The sequence below is a fragment of the Halichoerus grypus genome, chromosome 1, assembly GCF_964656455.1.
Source record: "Halichoerus grypus chromosome 1, mHalGry1.hap1.1, whole genome shotgun sequence".
Classification (NCBI taxonomy): Eukaryota; Metazoa; Chordata; class Mammalia; order Carnivora; family Phocidae; genus Halichoerus; species Halichoerus grypus.
The window spans coordinates 143,959,565-143,973,178 of record NC_135712.1 but is presented as its reverse complement, the minus strand read 5'-3'; the positions used below and the strand labels follow the sequence as shown (position 1 = coordinate 143,973,178).

Genomic DNA, 13,614 nt, shown 5'->3' with positions numbered 1-13,614 from the left:
TAAATCTGGAATTATTTATAAATAAAAAGTACAAAAGTATGTATAATTTAGAGACAAGTCATTGGGCACTTCTCCCAACATTTTTTTTATTTTTATAGATTAAAAAAATTTTTATTTTATCTGAGAGGGAGAGAGGGAACACCAGCAAGGGGAGGGGCAGAGGGAGAGGGAGAGGGAGAAGCAGACTCCCTGCTGAGCAAGGAGCCCAATGCGGGAGTCAATCCCAGGAACCCCGGGATCACGACCTGAGCCGAAGGCAGATGCTTAATGACTGAGCCCCTACAAACCTTTTTTAAAAATTGCAACTATTTCACAAGCAGAGCTAACGTGACCTCCTTTGGGGGGGGGGGGCCTGCAATATCCTATCTTTAAAAATCTATTGGAATGCTATAAAATTTATTTGGCAATCTAATGGTTTGGGGGAATTGGGGACACTTCACTCGATGCCTGCAGAAAGCCAGAAGCAGCTCTTCTTTGGAATGTACTCTTCATCTTTTTTTTAATTTTTTTATTGTTATGTTAATCCCCATACATTACATCATTAGTTTTAGATATAGTGTTCCATGATTCATTGTTTGTGCATAACACCCAGTGCTCCATGCAGAACGTGCCCTCCTCAATACCCATCACCAGGCTAACCCATCCTCCCACCCCCCTCCCCTCTAGAACCCTCAGTTTGTTTTTCAGAGTCCATCGTCTCTCATGGTTCATCTTTTATCTCTACTCTGCCATCTGAGAATGACTGTCCGATGTTCTCTTCATGTTTGCTCTATCTTTATGGTTCTGCTTTTCTCAGCAGAATTTCAAGGACCGCTTCTTTTTTTGAATAAGCTATTAAGGAAAAAGATGTACCAAAATAAAGAAGATTGAGATGTAATTGTCATCCAGAGTGTCATAGGATGGCCATCTCTTCTCTGAAACACTGTTCTAGAAACGAGCAATGCTTCTACAAGGAGAAAATATTCAATGTCTACAGTCTATGATGCCAAGGATTTTTAGAATCTGACCACAATGGAAAGTCTTGAACTGGTTGTACTAGTTTCCTGTGGTTGTTGTAAAAAGTTACTATAAAGTTGGTGGCTTAGAATAACAGAAATTTATTCTTTCACAAGTCTATAAGTCAGAAGTGGAAATCAGTATCACTGGGCTTAAACCAAGGTGTCAGCAGGACTGAGTTTTCCCTGGTGACTCTAGAGAGAATCCATTCATTGCTTCTTCCAGCCTCCGGTGGCTTTCCTGGTGTTCTTGGGCTCATGGCCACATCACTGCAATCTCCACCACATCTTCACATCACTGTTGGAGAAGGTCATCAAATAGATGTGACTACCAGTTGACCTGTGAGCGGGACCCAGGCACTCGGAGGTCCTTGCCCCCTCCCTGTCCTTGGAACATGGGTTCCACTTACCTTTCCTGCTCCCAGAGGCTGCTCCGAGGACACAGCCTTCAGATGGTGATGCGGTGTTGAGAACGTCTGGACGGTATATGTGACTGAACCCGGTTAAGGCCTCGATGTAAACTTTTAAGGTTTGGTGGGCAGGTGCAGAATCCACTCATCTTGCTGCTGCCCAGGACAAGCCTCATATGTAAGTTCCCTTTGCTTATTAAATGTGCCTCCTTCCTCTGCTCCCCCTGCCCTCCCAGTATGGGGGTGGCTGGTTTCAGATTACACCTGGGAAGCTAGGAGAGGGTTTCAAACCAGCAGTCACCATCATCTTCTTCTTTGTGTGTCTCTTATCAAAACACTTGTCATTGGACTTAGGGACCTCCCAGGTAATTCAGATAATCATTTCAAGACCCTTAATTACATCTGAAAACCCCTTGTTCCAAATAAGGTAACGTTCACAGGTTCCAGGGATAAGGATTATCCCTGGACATATATTTTGGGGGCCGTCATTCAATCCACTACACTGGGAAAGCAATTTTTTGTCCCTAAATCACACTAACACAACTGTATGTTGAAGTGGCAATCACATCTCTAAATATGGGATTGATGTCACCACAAGTGGTGAGAGTAGGTCAGCAAGGAGACCTCTATTAGACCCAGGGGATGCACGTTATGCTGCAGAGTTCTTTCCTCTGACTTAGGCAGCGGTCAATAAACAGGACGCACTGCTCAGTAACGGTGATATTTACGGAACCCTCGTAAACCCAGTGTCACGTCAATATAAGGGTTAGTGGTGCCTCTCTTACCTTTTCCACATGAAACTTACAACAGTACGTGTCAATGAGGCCCCATCTCTGAAATCAAACTGCTTTTCTCCAGGAGAATTTCCTGTGGTTCTGTTCTTAAGTTTTTCCAAGGAGTTAAAAAAGATAGGGTCAAGTTATCTATACTACCATGACATTGCTTGTAATTCTCTTGTAAAAGGGTACAGAAATAATGTCGCTCCCTATTGAGCTTACTTTTCATTCAGTACACATTGATTTGTTTTCCTCTCTTCTTGTTTCAAATAGGAAATGAAAAACAAAAAAATAACAGGACTGGTTAAGTGGACCTCAAAAAGCAACATCAAAAGTCCTGGGTGGTCTGGAAGGCTGAGCAGCCTGGCATTGCAGATCCAGAGGGTGACCGGGCAAGAATACTGATAAACCAGTTTTGCGGGTGGAAGCAGTCTGCAGTCAGGTTTGTTAAGTCCCCAGACTGCATCATCTTAGAGCCTCAGCAGAGATCAGAAAGACGGGCTCCGAAGGAACACAAGCAGGCAGTCCATTGATGCGCTTCTCAATGGCGCTCCCTTTAACCAGGCCCATGCACCACTTCCCAGGTACTGCAGGGGGCGCTGCTGCTAACTCCGCCCACGTACAACCTTGCGCTAATGATTTCCCTTTGGACAGTTGCAGCTGTCTGGCTCAGAGGTTCCTGGGAGTTTATCTTCTCCCTGCGCCCCCAGGTCTGTAGTCAATGAAGGGTACAAAAGCCCAGCTCCACTGCCTCAAAACAGGAGAATCTGGTGCACCTCACTTTCCAGAGATCCCTGAAAGATCAGGCTGAGGCTTAGACTTCTAAAACCCATCTCTGTCGAGCTCCTTCCCCTGCCCCTGCCTGTGTCCCTCACTCAGAACTGACCAAATGCACAAGAACCCCATCTCTAGCTCTACTACTAGGGAAGCTGACTTCAACACCCCCTGTGATGGATGTTGGGAAATTCTAAGAAAAATGCTGGTCACACAAGTTTTCTTGTCCCCTAAACCTTCCCGGTTCTTAATATCTCAATGTTACATGGAACTCCGAACACCGAACACTAAGTCTTTCTCAATGTCAGTGGATGTGGAAGACCCCTGAAGCCCTGTAGGAGAAGATCACAAGGTGATGTTTGCAAATCTCAGTTTCAGGATAGATGAAATATTTCCAAGAGCGGGCAACGTTTGGTCCAGGAATTCTATTTTTAGGGACTTCTCTTTCTGATATTCCTGTATACATGTAAAACTATGTTATGTAGAAAGGTATCTGCCACAGCCCTGAGAGAACGAAAGATGGGAAATAACCTAAGTGAGGTCAGTGGGGACTAGTTCAATGGTAAATCCATTCTCTGGAAGGAAATGCAGCTGTTACAGAGAATAACACTTTCTGGATGGATGTGGAATTATCTCCAAGATGGAAAGTTAAGTAATGAAAGTACAGAACAGTGAGTATAACCATGCTCCCATTAGGGGTGAGAAAGGAGACGCACATGCGCACGCATGCGTGCGGGGACACACACACACACACAGAAGCACAAAATAATTCCTGAAGGATATACAAGAAACTGGTATCACTGGTAGCCTCTAGGGAGGGAAAGCGGAAACTGGAGAACTTTTTATACTTTTAAAATCTTGATCATGTTATCTGTTTTTTTAAAGATTATTTATTTGAGAGAGAGAAAAAGGGGGGAGGGGCAGAGGCAGAGAGAGAATCTCAAGCAGACTCCCAGCTGAGCGCAGACCCTGATGCAGGGCTCAATCCCACAGCCCATGAGATCATGACCTGAGCCAAAATCATGAGTTGGACACTTAACCAACTGAGCCACCCAAGCACCCTGATCATGTTACCTATTTTTAAAAAGTAAACATAATTTGAGCAATTACACAGTCATACTTTCTGTTTGGATCAGGACTTTTATTTTTTAGAATGGCTCCGGAAGGGCCCATGGAGGAGAAGAGGAACACTGGGAGATGGAGGTAGTTCTTACAAGCCTAAAGGCTGCAGAGAAGGCCCTGCATGTTTCCCCATCTGTAAAATGGGAATACTGACACCTCCCAGAAATGCTGTAATGACAAAGTGAGTTCTTGCAGAGCAAGCAGACAGCACAATGCCCAGAGCAAGAGCTCAGCAGATGTACTGCACAGGAATTCAGTGACGTATGACCATCGCCCATATAAAAATCATACGGTTATTATTATTATAAGGATGGCACTGCTGTTGTCCCATCTTCCCTTGCCAAGGAGCAGCCGCAAGAGCGGCTTCTGTGGGTGCAGGAGTTATCTACGGCTGTGTAACAAACGACCACAAACTAAGTAGCTTAAAACAACATTTATTTATCCTGTCACAGCTTCCATTGGTCAGGAGCCCCAGGTGGGAGTCCTCTGCTCTGAGTCTCGCAAGGCTGCAGACAAGATGTTGGCCAGCCTGGGGTTTTATCTGAGGCTTGGGGTCCTCTTCCAAGGTCACATGGTTGTTGGCAGACTTTAGTTCCTTGCAGCTCTAGGACGAAGGTCTCTGTTTTTCTGGCCGTCAGCTGAGGGCTGCTCTCAGCTTCTAGACACAACCCATAGGTGCTTGCCATGTGAGTCTCTGCCAGGCCCTTGCCCCACTCCCAAAGCAGTTGACTTCTCAGGGCCAGCAGGAGAATCTCCCTCTTTGGGAAGGACCGAGTACCTCTTTTAAGGACTTTCACATGATTAAGTCAGCCTCACTTGGAGATGATCTCCTTTTGATTAACTCAGAACCAACTGATCTGGGACTGTAATTACATCTGCAACATCCATTCACCTTGGCATATGACATGGTATAACCACGGAAATGACATCCCATCACCTTTGCTGTATTCTGTCAGTTAGAAGCAAGTCCCAGGCCCCACCCACACTCAAGAGGATGGAATTACACAAGCTTGTGACTCACTGGGGGTCACCCTGGGGGGTGTCTGCCACAGTGGGCTAGCCTGGGAGCCTGCTCACCCTGCATGGAGAGATGGCACACCATGGTGGCAAAAGGCTAGGCCTTGCCCACACCTGGGTTCAAATGCTGGCTCCAGAATTTAATGAATATTTTGAACCTTGGGCAAGTTACAAAACCTCTCAGCCTCCATTCAAACCAAAAGAAGGGGAAGATAAATAATAGAGAGTCACTGAAAGGGTTAAACAAAGGGACACTGCATGTACAACTGCCTGACATGGTACATCAGATACTCACACCTTAGTCCCCCTCTGTTCCCAACCCTTCCGGGAGGAGCCTGTGACTTACAAACGAGAATAAGAGTGATGGTTTTCTCTTAAGCCTGCCAGCAGCCCTGTGGGTGACATGTAAATCTGCTTTCTAAAATACTACACACATACTGTTCAATACCCCAGTGAGGGGTTTTCCCTACCCTGGCTGATTTCATCTCTGGCAAAGGGTGAAATGACCACTAGCACCTGCTGTCGCGTCTCATAGCACCTCCTTTTAGATCTGCCACAGCCTGCCCACCAACGCGGAGCCAACGCGATCAGTCACGGTACAGCCGAACAATGGCCTCGCGTGCACGTCTCACATCGTTTTCAAACGAGGTTTAAGGACACGGGACAATACTCATGGTGTATTGATAGCGAGAATGAAATGACCCCAAATTGTCCTTTTATGAGCTCAAGATCTGGACGCGAACTGGCTGGTTCAAAACCCAGCTTCACTCTTCACGGCTGTGACTTTGGGCAAGTTACCGAACCTCCCTGCCTCCGTTTCCTCATCTGTAAAATGCCGATGACAACAAGACCTACTTATCATGGGGATTAAACGAGGTAACACATGTAAAACACCTAGCCTAGAGGCTGCTACGTGAATAGTGATCAACACTATTATTATTATTATTATTAAAGTACCACTTTTATCACTTGAGAGGAAAAGTTAAAAAAAGACTTCACAATCACTAGCATTGCGGTCGCCTTCTTAGGGGAATAAAGAAAACCTATGAGGAAGAGTGAGTAAAACTACACTGCGGTCACAGGGCAGTTAGTAATTCTCCATGCTTTCCAGAAGGTTCCAACTTACTCTGTACTGGGAAGCATTTAATTCATTTCTCCTCTGTTTCCACCTTCCCATCCCCTTCTGAAGGAACTGCGTTTTCTCCATCTTTAGAACTCAGGATGATACCTCTCCTAAGTTCCACGGCGATCCTTTCCGTGGGTAACACATGGAAACCGCTTTACAGACCATTTCGCCTTCTCTGTCAAGCCACCTATCCTTTTAGCTATCGGAAGGAAGGAAGGAAGGAAGGACGGACGAAAAGAGCATGGCTGCCCTGGGGAAAAGGAAGGGCCATGTCCCGATCATCGCTGATTAAAACACAGACCAGGTGAACTGCTTTTTCTGCAGGAGGCGGAGCGGCTTCTCTGTTCCCGATTGCCGCCGGGAGCTGGGATGGGGTGTGGAGAGGCTCCCCCCGTCCTTCTGTCCTCCCCCCCGCAGCCAGTACCGGGCTCTGCGCCAGGCCGCGGGGGCCAGGAGTTGCTAAGGCCCCCGTGAGGAATGCCGGAGAGTGAGCGGCGGGCGAGGGAGCCACCGAGCCAAACGGGTGACAGAGGTGGCGTGCCTGGTGGCAGGCAGCGGGTCAGAGGGAGGCTTCCACGGGCAGCACGCGGGGGCAGATGGCAGGGGGAGGAAACAGATGGAGGTCCAGTGGCCCTGGGCAGGAAGCGCCGGAGCACGGTGGGAGGGTGAGGGCCTGGGAGGAAGGGAGCACAGAGGAGCGCTTCCCTGACCCCAGAATTTGCCTCCACACCCTGACCCCCACAGGGAGTCCCCCAAGTGAGGCCCAGGATCGCCCTGGAGGGTCTTTAATACCCGCTGTAATGCCCGAAAACCCAGGGGACTCTCTTCCGACTCACAGGGGACCACACACGCACCCACTCGTGCTCCCCCCTGGCCCCCACAGCCTGGTGGACCCTCCATCTGGTGTCTTCATCAGCACCCTCTCCTCTGGCCACTGGTTTCCAATCTGGGGGCAGGTGGTTTGTGGGGTGCCCTGGAGGGGAATTCTTGCCAGTAGTTAAGAAATGCACATGCTCCGCAGCCTGAATAAATAAGCTGTGGTACTATCATTCTTCAAATTTATGCAGATGCTGTTGCCATTACTTAAATGCAAGTGCATTTAAAAGCACTACAGAACCTTCTAGCCCCTCGATGGCACTGTTCCTTTCCCAAACCATCAGACACCAAAAATACTATTACAACTTAAAATATTATTACCATCACATTTGTCTCCTTGAATATCATCCTGGATGATAAAGGGACACCCATTAATTTCTAGATATTAAAACATTTACATCATTGCTTAATGTCACCATGCTCCGAAGGGCACGAAGCACTTCATTTCTCTCTCTGCAAAATTTATTTACACCAGGACTTCTCCACAAGGAAGTTCACCATGGCCTTGTTTGTACGTTGGCAGAACTGGAAGCCCTCGAGCCACAGTAAGGGGGAGGGGGCTGGTCCCACAGACCGTGGTACAGCCACGACTGGCTACAATGATGCTGTTGAAAACCAAATTGCAGACAAACATGAAGTGACACAAGAAAACGTTCATCGCATATTAAGCAAAAAAAAAAAAAAAAAAGGCATTTTACAAAATAGGTATACATCATCCTAATTTTCCTTTTTTTTTTTTTAAGATTTTATTTATTTATTTGACAGAGAGCAGAGAGCACAAGCAGGGGGAGCGGCAGGCAGAGCAAGAGGGAGCAGCAGGCTCCCCGCTGAGCAGGGAGCCCGATGTGGGACTCGATCCCAGGACCCTGAGATCATGACCCGAGCTGAAGGCAGACGTTTAACCGACTGAGACCCCCAGGCGCCCCCATGCTAATTTTCTATATAAAACAAAACACAAACACCCCAAATTATAGATGTCTACTATGAAATGGTATAAAATTTTACTTTAAAGACTAATCTTGGGAAACAGAGTGGGAGAGTCTACTTTCTTTTTTGTGTTTCCCCAAATTTCTACAATGAGCAAGCATTACTTCTGTCATCAGGAATAAAGCCCATAACTTGTTGTGTTTTATTATTTTTATTTGTTTGGCTATTGACTGAAAGTAGTTTCTTGTTGTTAGATCAGGATTGGGCCGGGAGTACAAGGATCTTGGCAGTGAGGTTCTTTGCTGCCTTTAACCCTCTGGCTTCCAGGAAAGAGGACAGGGGTGTGCAGATTGCATTTGGGAACCAAACTGGTGCTCCCCTGCTACCCAGATGCAAAGCAGAACAAAGAGGGTGGACCGCTCTGGGTTATGCTGGGTCATTCTCCACGCATAAGTCTATTCACAGCTATACCAGAGGCTGGGCTCCCCGCCACAGTCCAATTCTATTTGGGAACTGGGCTCTGAATTTCCAGAGTGCAGCTCATAATCGCCTTGACCTGCTGGAGGGTATTTAGAATGCTCTCTCATGCCAGAAAACTGAGTGTACTCTCCCCGGACTCCCACACCCACTCAGCTTCCACCCAGCCTGCGTAGGCTCCTTGAATCTTATTTCAGATAAAACATCTCTTTAGGATATTAAATATTGGCAACGCCCTCATTACTATCCTGAAATGAATAAAATGTATATATAATACAATCCTAATCCCTGTGACAACCGAAACAGTTTCCATAAAGTTCCAAAATAACCTCTAGGGGGCGGTACAGCCCTGGTTTGAAAACCACCACTTCAATGGTGGGTTGATGGTGACAGGACGCTTCCCTGATATTCTTAGATGAAGGACCATACCCTCCAGATGATCTGGCAGGCCTTGAGAGTCTGGCCCTTGCACATTTCTCCAGTCTCACCCAAACCACTCCCACCTGTCTCCTCCCCTCCAACCACAGCAATACTCCTTCCAGACTCTGAGTCATTGTCTGTGCTTTTCCGTCTTCTGGAAATGCTGTTCCCTCTTCCTTCAAATATCCCTTCCTTAGAGAAGCCCTTCCTTACCTTCCAGACAGGTCAGACTCTCTAGTTAATTCTCTATGACACTGAACACCTCTTTTTCCGAGCTTTTGTCCCAGTTTATAGTTACAGATTAATAATCATTTTATTAATGTTTGTTTTCCCTATTTGAGTATAAGGAGCACAGGGACTGATCTGCCTTATTTACTCTTCTTTCCACCATATTCTAGCATACAACAGGTGCTCAAATGTTTGCTGAATAAATAAATGAAACTTCGGGAGGACGTTTAAGTTTCCATCTTTGTGGCTTATGAAACTACACTCTGATTTTCCTTCCATATGATTCAGCAAATGTCACAGCCCCCGTTTCTCTGCACACGCAGAAAGGGTCTGTCTTGTTAACCTCTGTATTCCACACGCCTCACATAAGAACATAGCAGATACCCAGGAAAGGAGATGACGCCTCTTTGTAGATGTCAGTACTGCCCAAGTACTGCCTCACGCCCTGCTATATTCTCTTCCCCTCCAACGCCCCCAACCTATCGCTTACCTCCAACTTAAACATACTGAACAAAGGCCTTCGAGAGCTAAGAGTGCACCCCCAACCTCACCAACCTGTACTCAGCTCTCAAGGTTCAACTCAGATGTGACCTTCACCTTCAAGCCTCTCTCCTTCCTTCCTAGTGCAGGCGACCAGACTTTTTTTTATCTCCCCAACCAGTCAATTTTGGGACTTGTCTGTCTCCTCAGTGAAACCACAGACTTCCTGAGGGCAAGGGCTCTGTCACAGCTCCCTGCTCCCACAGAAATGAAGATGGATGTGGCACTCATAAATGTCTGCTGAACTGATGAGGAATGCTGGCGAGCTCACATACAGGGCCATCTGGACCCCTTCAGACCTCAGGGCAGTCCCCTCGGGCTCAGATTCTGTGAGGTCTGCAGGGGGACATCCCTTCCTCTAGTAGTGGATATGGGGGGATGGCCAGGGAGTTTCCTATGTTGTGGCCCTCCCACACCCAGTGGTGTCATGCAGAGTACCCCCCTCTGAACTCTTCCCTAGATTTCCTTTTAGCAGCTTTACTGAGATACAATTCACACATTTAAAGTGTATAATCCAATGGTTTTTAGTATATTCACAGGGTTGGGCAACCAACACCACAATCCATTTTAGAACATTTTTATCATCCAAAAAGAAACCACCTACATCTTACCAGCCACTCCCCATTGCTCCCAAACTCCCCAGCCCTGAGCAACCACTAATCGACTTTCTGTCTCTAGAAATTTGCCTGTTCTGGACATGCCATGTTAAGTGGAATCATAGAATATGTAGTCTCTTGGGGCGCCTGTGTGGCTCAGTCGGTTAGGAATCTGCCTTCGGCTTAAATCATGATCCCAGGGTCCTGGGATTGAGTCCCGCATCGGGCTCCCTGCTCAGTGGGGAGTCTGCTTCTCCCTCTCCCTCTGCCTGCCACTCCGCCTGCTTGTGCTCTCTATCAAATAAATAAACAAAAATCTTAAAAAAAAAAAAAAGAATATGTAGACTTTTGTTTCTGGCTTCTTCCACTTAGCATGTGTTCGAGGATCATCCATGTTGTAGCCTGTGTCAGTACTTTATACTTTTTTCTGCTAATATTCCATCCCATGAATACACCACATTTTATTTATCCATTCATCAGTCCAGTCCTCATCAGGACATTTGGGTTATTTCCACGTTTTGGCTCTCATGAATAATGCTGCTACGAACTTTTGTGTACAAGTTTTTGTGTGTTTGTGCGTTTTCACACAATATACTTAAGAGAAGTGTTTGCACTTCTCTTCAGTATCTACCTAGGAGCAGAATTGTTGGATCATACAGCAACTCCATGTTTGTTTGAGGGACTGCCAGACTATTTGCCTTTTACACCCCCACTGGCCAACTGGCAACGTATGAGGGCTCTGATTTCTTCACGTCCTTCACATTGTTCTGTCCTGATATCATGTCTTTCCTACCGTTGCCATCCTACTGGGTGTGAAGAGGTACCTCAGTGGGCACTGATTTCCCTAGATCTATTAACAAGCAACAACTCTGCAGGGTCTTCGGGCACACGAGGCCCGTCAGGCCTGGGTCGGCCCCAGCTCTGCTGCTCACAGCTGTGGGACATTACTAGTTCAACCTCTCAGTCAGTTTCTTCTTGTCAAAACATGTTCCTTCACATGATCCTTAAAAACAGTTAATGACACTTACGTGATGTATAGTATGGAATTCCTAGTACATCATTTATTTTTTTTTAAAGATTTTATTTATTTATTTGTCGGGGGGGGGCGGGGGAGCGCACAAGCAGAGGGAACAGCGGACAGAGGGAGAAGCAGGCTCCCTGCCAAGCAAGGGGCCCACTGCAGGGCTCGATCCCGGGACTCTGGGATCGTGACCTGAGCCAAAGGCAGACGCTTAACCAACTGAGCCAGCCAGGCGTTTGTCCCTAGTGCCTTACAGAGAACAATGGTAAGGTTCAAAAAATAGACCTATTAACAACAACAAAGAAACCCCCTCCTATAGGGCCAACAACTGTGACAGTCTCTAGTCTAAAGAGGAAGACCCAAGAAACTAAACTATTGGGGCCACAAGATTATAAAGATTCATTAAAGACACAAGTACCAACATTCACTGAGAAACTCACTTTCCTTCCATTATCTCTCCTCATTTTCTGGTGGTGGTGGACCCAGGAGAGACTCAAAGCAAAGAAAGGAAGTTGTTCTCAAAGGGAACAGCCTTTTCAATTATTTCTTAAGGTAATATGTTGACAGGTCTGTCGATTAGACTGAGGACAACACTTTATGGGAAGTCTAGGACATACGGGTCAGCCTATTCAGGATGCAGATGAGATACCAGTGGTCAAAATCGGAGCCCCGTGGCTAGAGTGCTCACTGGTGGCACCACTTCAGCGGCATCTGCCCTGCCCCAATGTTGTTAACTCCTGGCTATGTATATGTTTCTGGCAAAGGAGATGAAAGAATATCAAACATCCATGCAGGCCCCAGAAAAGAGGAAGAGGAGAATGGGAAAGAGTTAGACAAGAGGCCCAGGTGGACAACCCTAAAGAGTCTCTCAATATGACCACACTGCAAGGGCAAGTTCACTTCCAAGGGGTCTGCTCAAACGAGCCTGCAATCACAGGGGCCTCCCCAAGGAAGGAAGAAGGCGTGAGAATCCATGAGGATGGTTTTAAGAGAGGCACAACAGAGAAGCCGTTCTCTAGGTCTTTGTTCCCTGCTATGGAACAACAAGCCCTGTGACTGTCATCTGCAACCAGGCTTAAGGGCCACAGGCAAGAAGCTAGCTGAGGAGCTTTCAGTGAAATGGAGCTTGCTCTTCTCTACAAACCTTATCCACCGAACTCATGGACCAACATGGAGCCTTCTTGACCCCATTACCTTTGTCCATCAAACTCATGGACCAGATGAAGGCTTCTGATCCCAATTTTTGTCCACCAAACTCATTATTTGATTCAATATAGTCTTCCAGTGCTCCATTAGGGTCTGTCTCATCCCCGCCCACCTTTTAAGGACAAAGAGGTGGGCTGGTCCCCTCTATTTGGCGGATTAGCAGTCTTACCACGAGCCAAAAAATGCCTTGCTCAAAACCAACACTCCTCAGCACAATTTGTTGTTGTTGGTAGTCGCTAACACTTCCTAATTTTTGGTCCATCCAGACACCCTTCTTAGAGAAAAGAGAACTCAGCCCCCCTCCCTTCAGATCTGGCCTAAGCAGGAAATGACAGTCCCCTCTACACACACCAGAACAACAGTGCTATGGATTCACCGGCAGCTCTCACTGTGTCCAGCACCCTGGGACTGGCCCACCTTAGCGTCCGGATGTGTAACCTTGTTCCTATGCCACATTCCTTCCTCCACACCCCTCTTCAAAACTACCACTCCTCCCCTCCAACTATTTTTGCTGCAAACATTACAATGAGTGGAGTCACAAACAGCCCAACCTAGTGTCACAAAACACATCAAACGAATGCGAAAGGTGCTTAAGATGAAAATTTGTTTAAAGAAGAAAAAACTGGGAAGAAAGAAAAGAGTGGGGACCATGAGAACGGGCCAGACAACATCAGCCTTGGTGGAAGGCTCCTGCACCACACTGGTCATACTCAGGGCTCAGACTTTCAGCCTGCCTGGCTCCTCAGGTGACCCCCCCTCAGCTGACTCTGGCTCCCCCAAATGAGTACTGTAGTATCCCCCACCCCCCGCCCGTCCACAGTTGTGCTAAGTTACCCACAGTCAACCACGGGGCAGAAGCGGATGACCCTGTGTTCTGCTGAGTAGTCAGAAGATCAATAGCAGCCTAAAGCTAGGTCACAATGCCCACATCATTCACCTCCCTTTATCTCATCGGTCAGGCATTTTATCACCTCACATCATCACAAGAAGGGTGAGCTCAGTACAATAAGGCATTTTGAGAAAGAGACCACATTTACATATTTTTTATTATAGTATATAGTTATAATTGTTCTATTTTATTATTAGTCGTTGTTAATCTCCTC

General features: G+C 46.8%; 2 protein-coding genes across 7 annotated transcripts in view; both read right to left on the bottom strand.

Moving 5' to 3' along the window:
* The window catches only part of CMTM8 (CKLF like MARVEL transmembrane domain containing 8), a 158,237-nt gene that overhangs the window by 24,355 nt on the left and 120,268 nt on the right, over window positions 1–13,614 (bottom strand). Inside the window, exon 6 of one of the 2 annotated variants that reach the window (XR_013448072.1) lies at window positions 4,496–4,735. The exons of the other annotated variant lie outside the window; for it this stretch is intronic. The gene's annotated coding sequence lies outside the window, so the exon portion shown is untranslated. Of the gene's footprint in view, window positions 1–4,495; window positions 4,736–13,614 lie in introns of those variants that run through there. 2 annotated transcript variants of the gene reach the window in all.
* CMTM7 (CKLF like MARVEL transmembrane domain containing 7) overlaps window positions 1–13,614 on the bottom strand; it is a 50,758-nt gene that overhangs the window by 36,124 nt on the left and 1,020 nt on the right. The window lies entirely within an intron of this gene.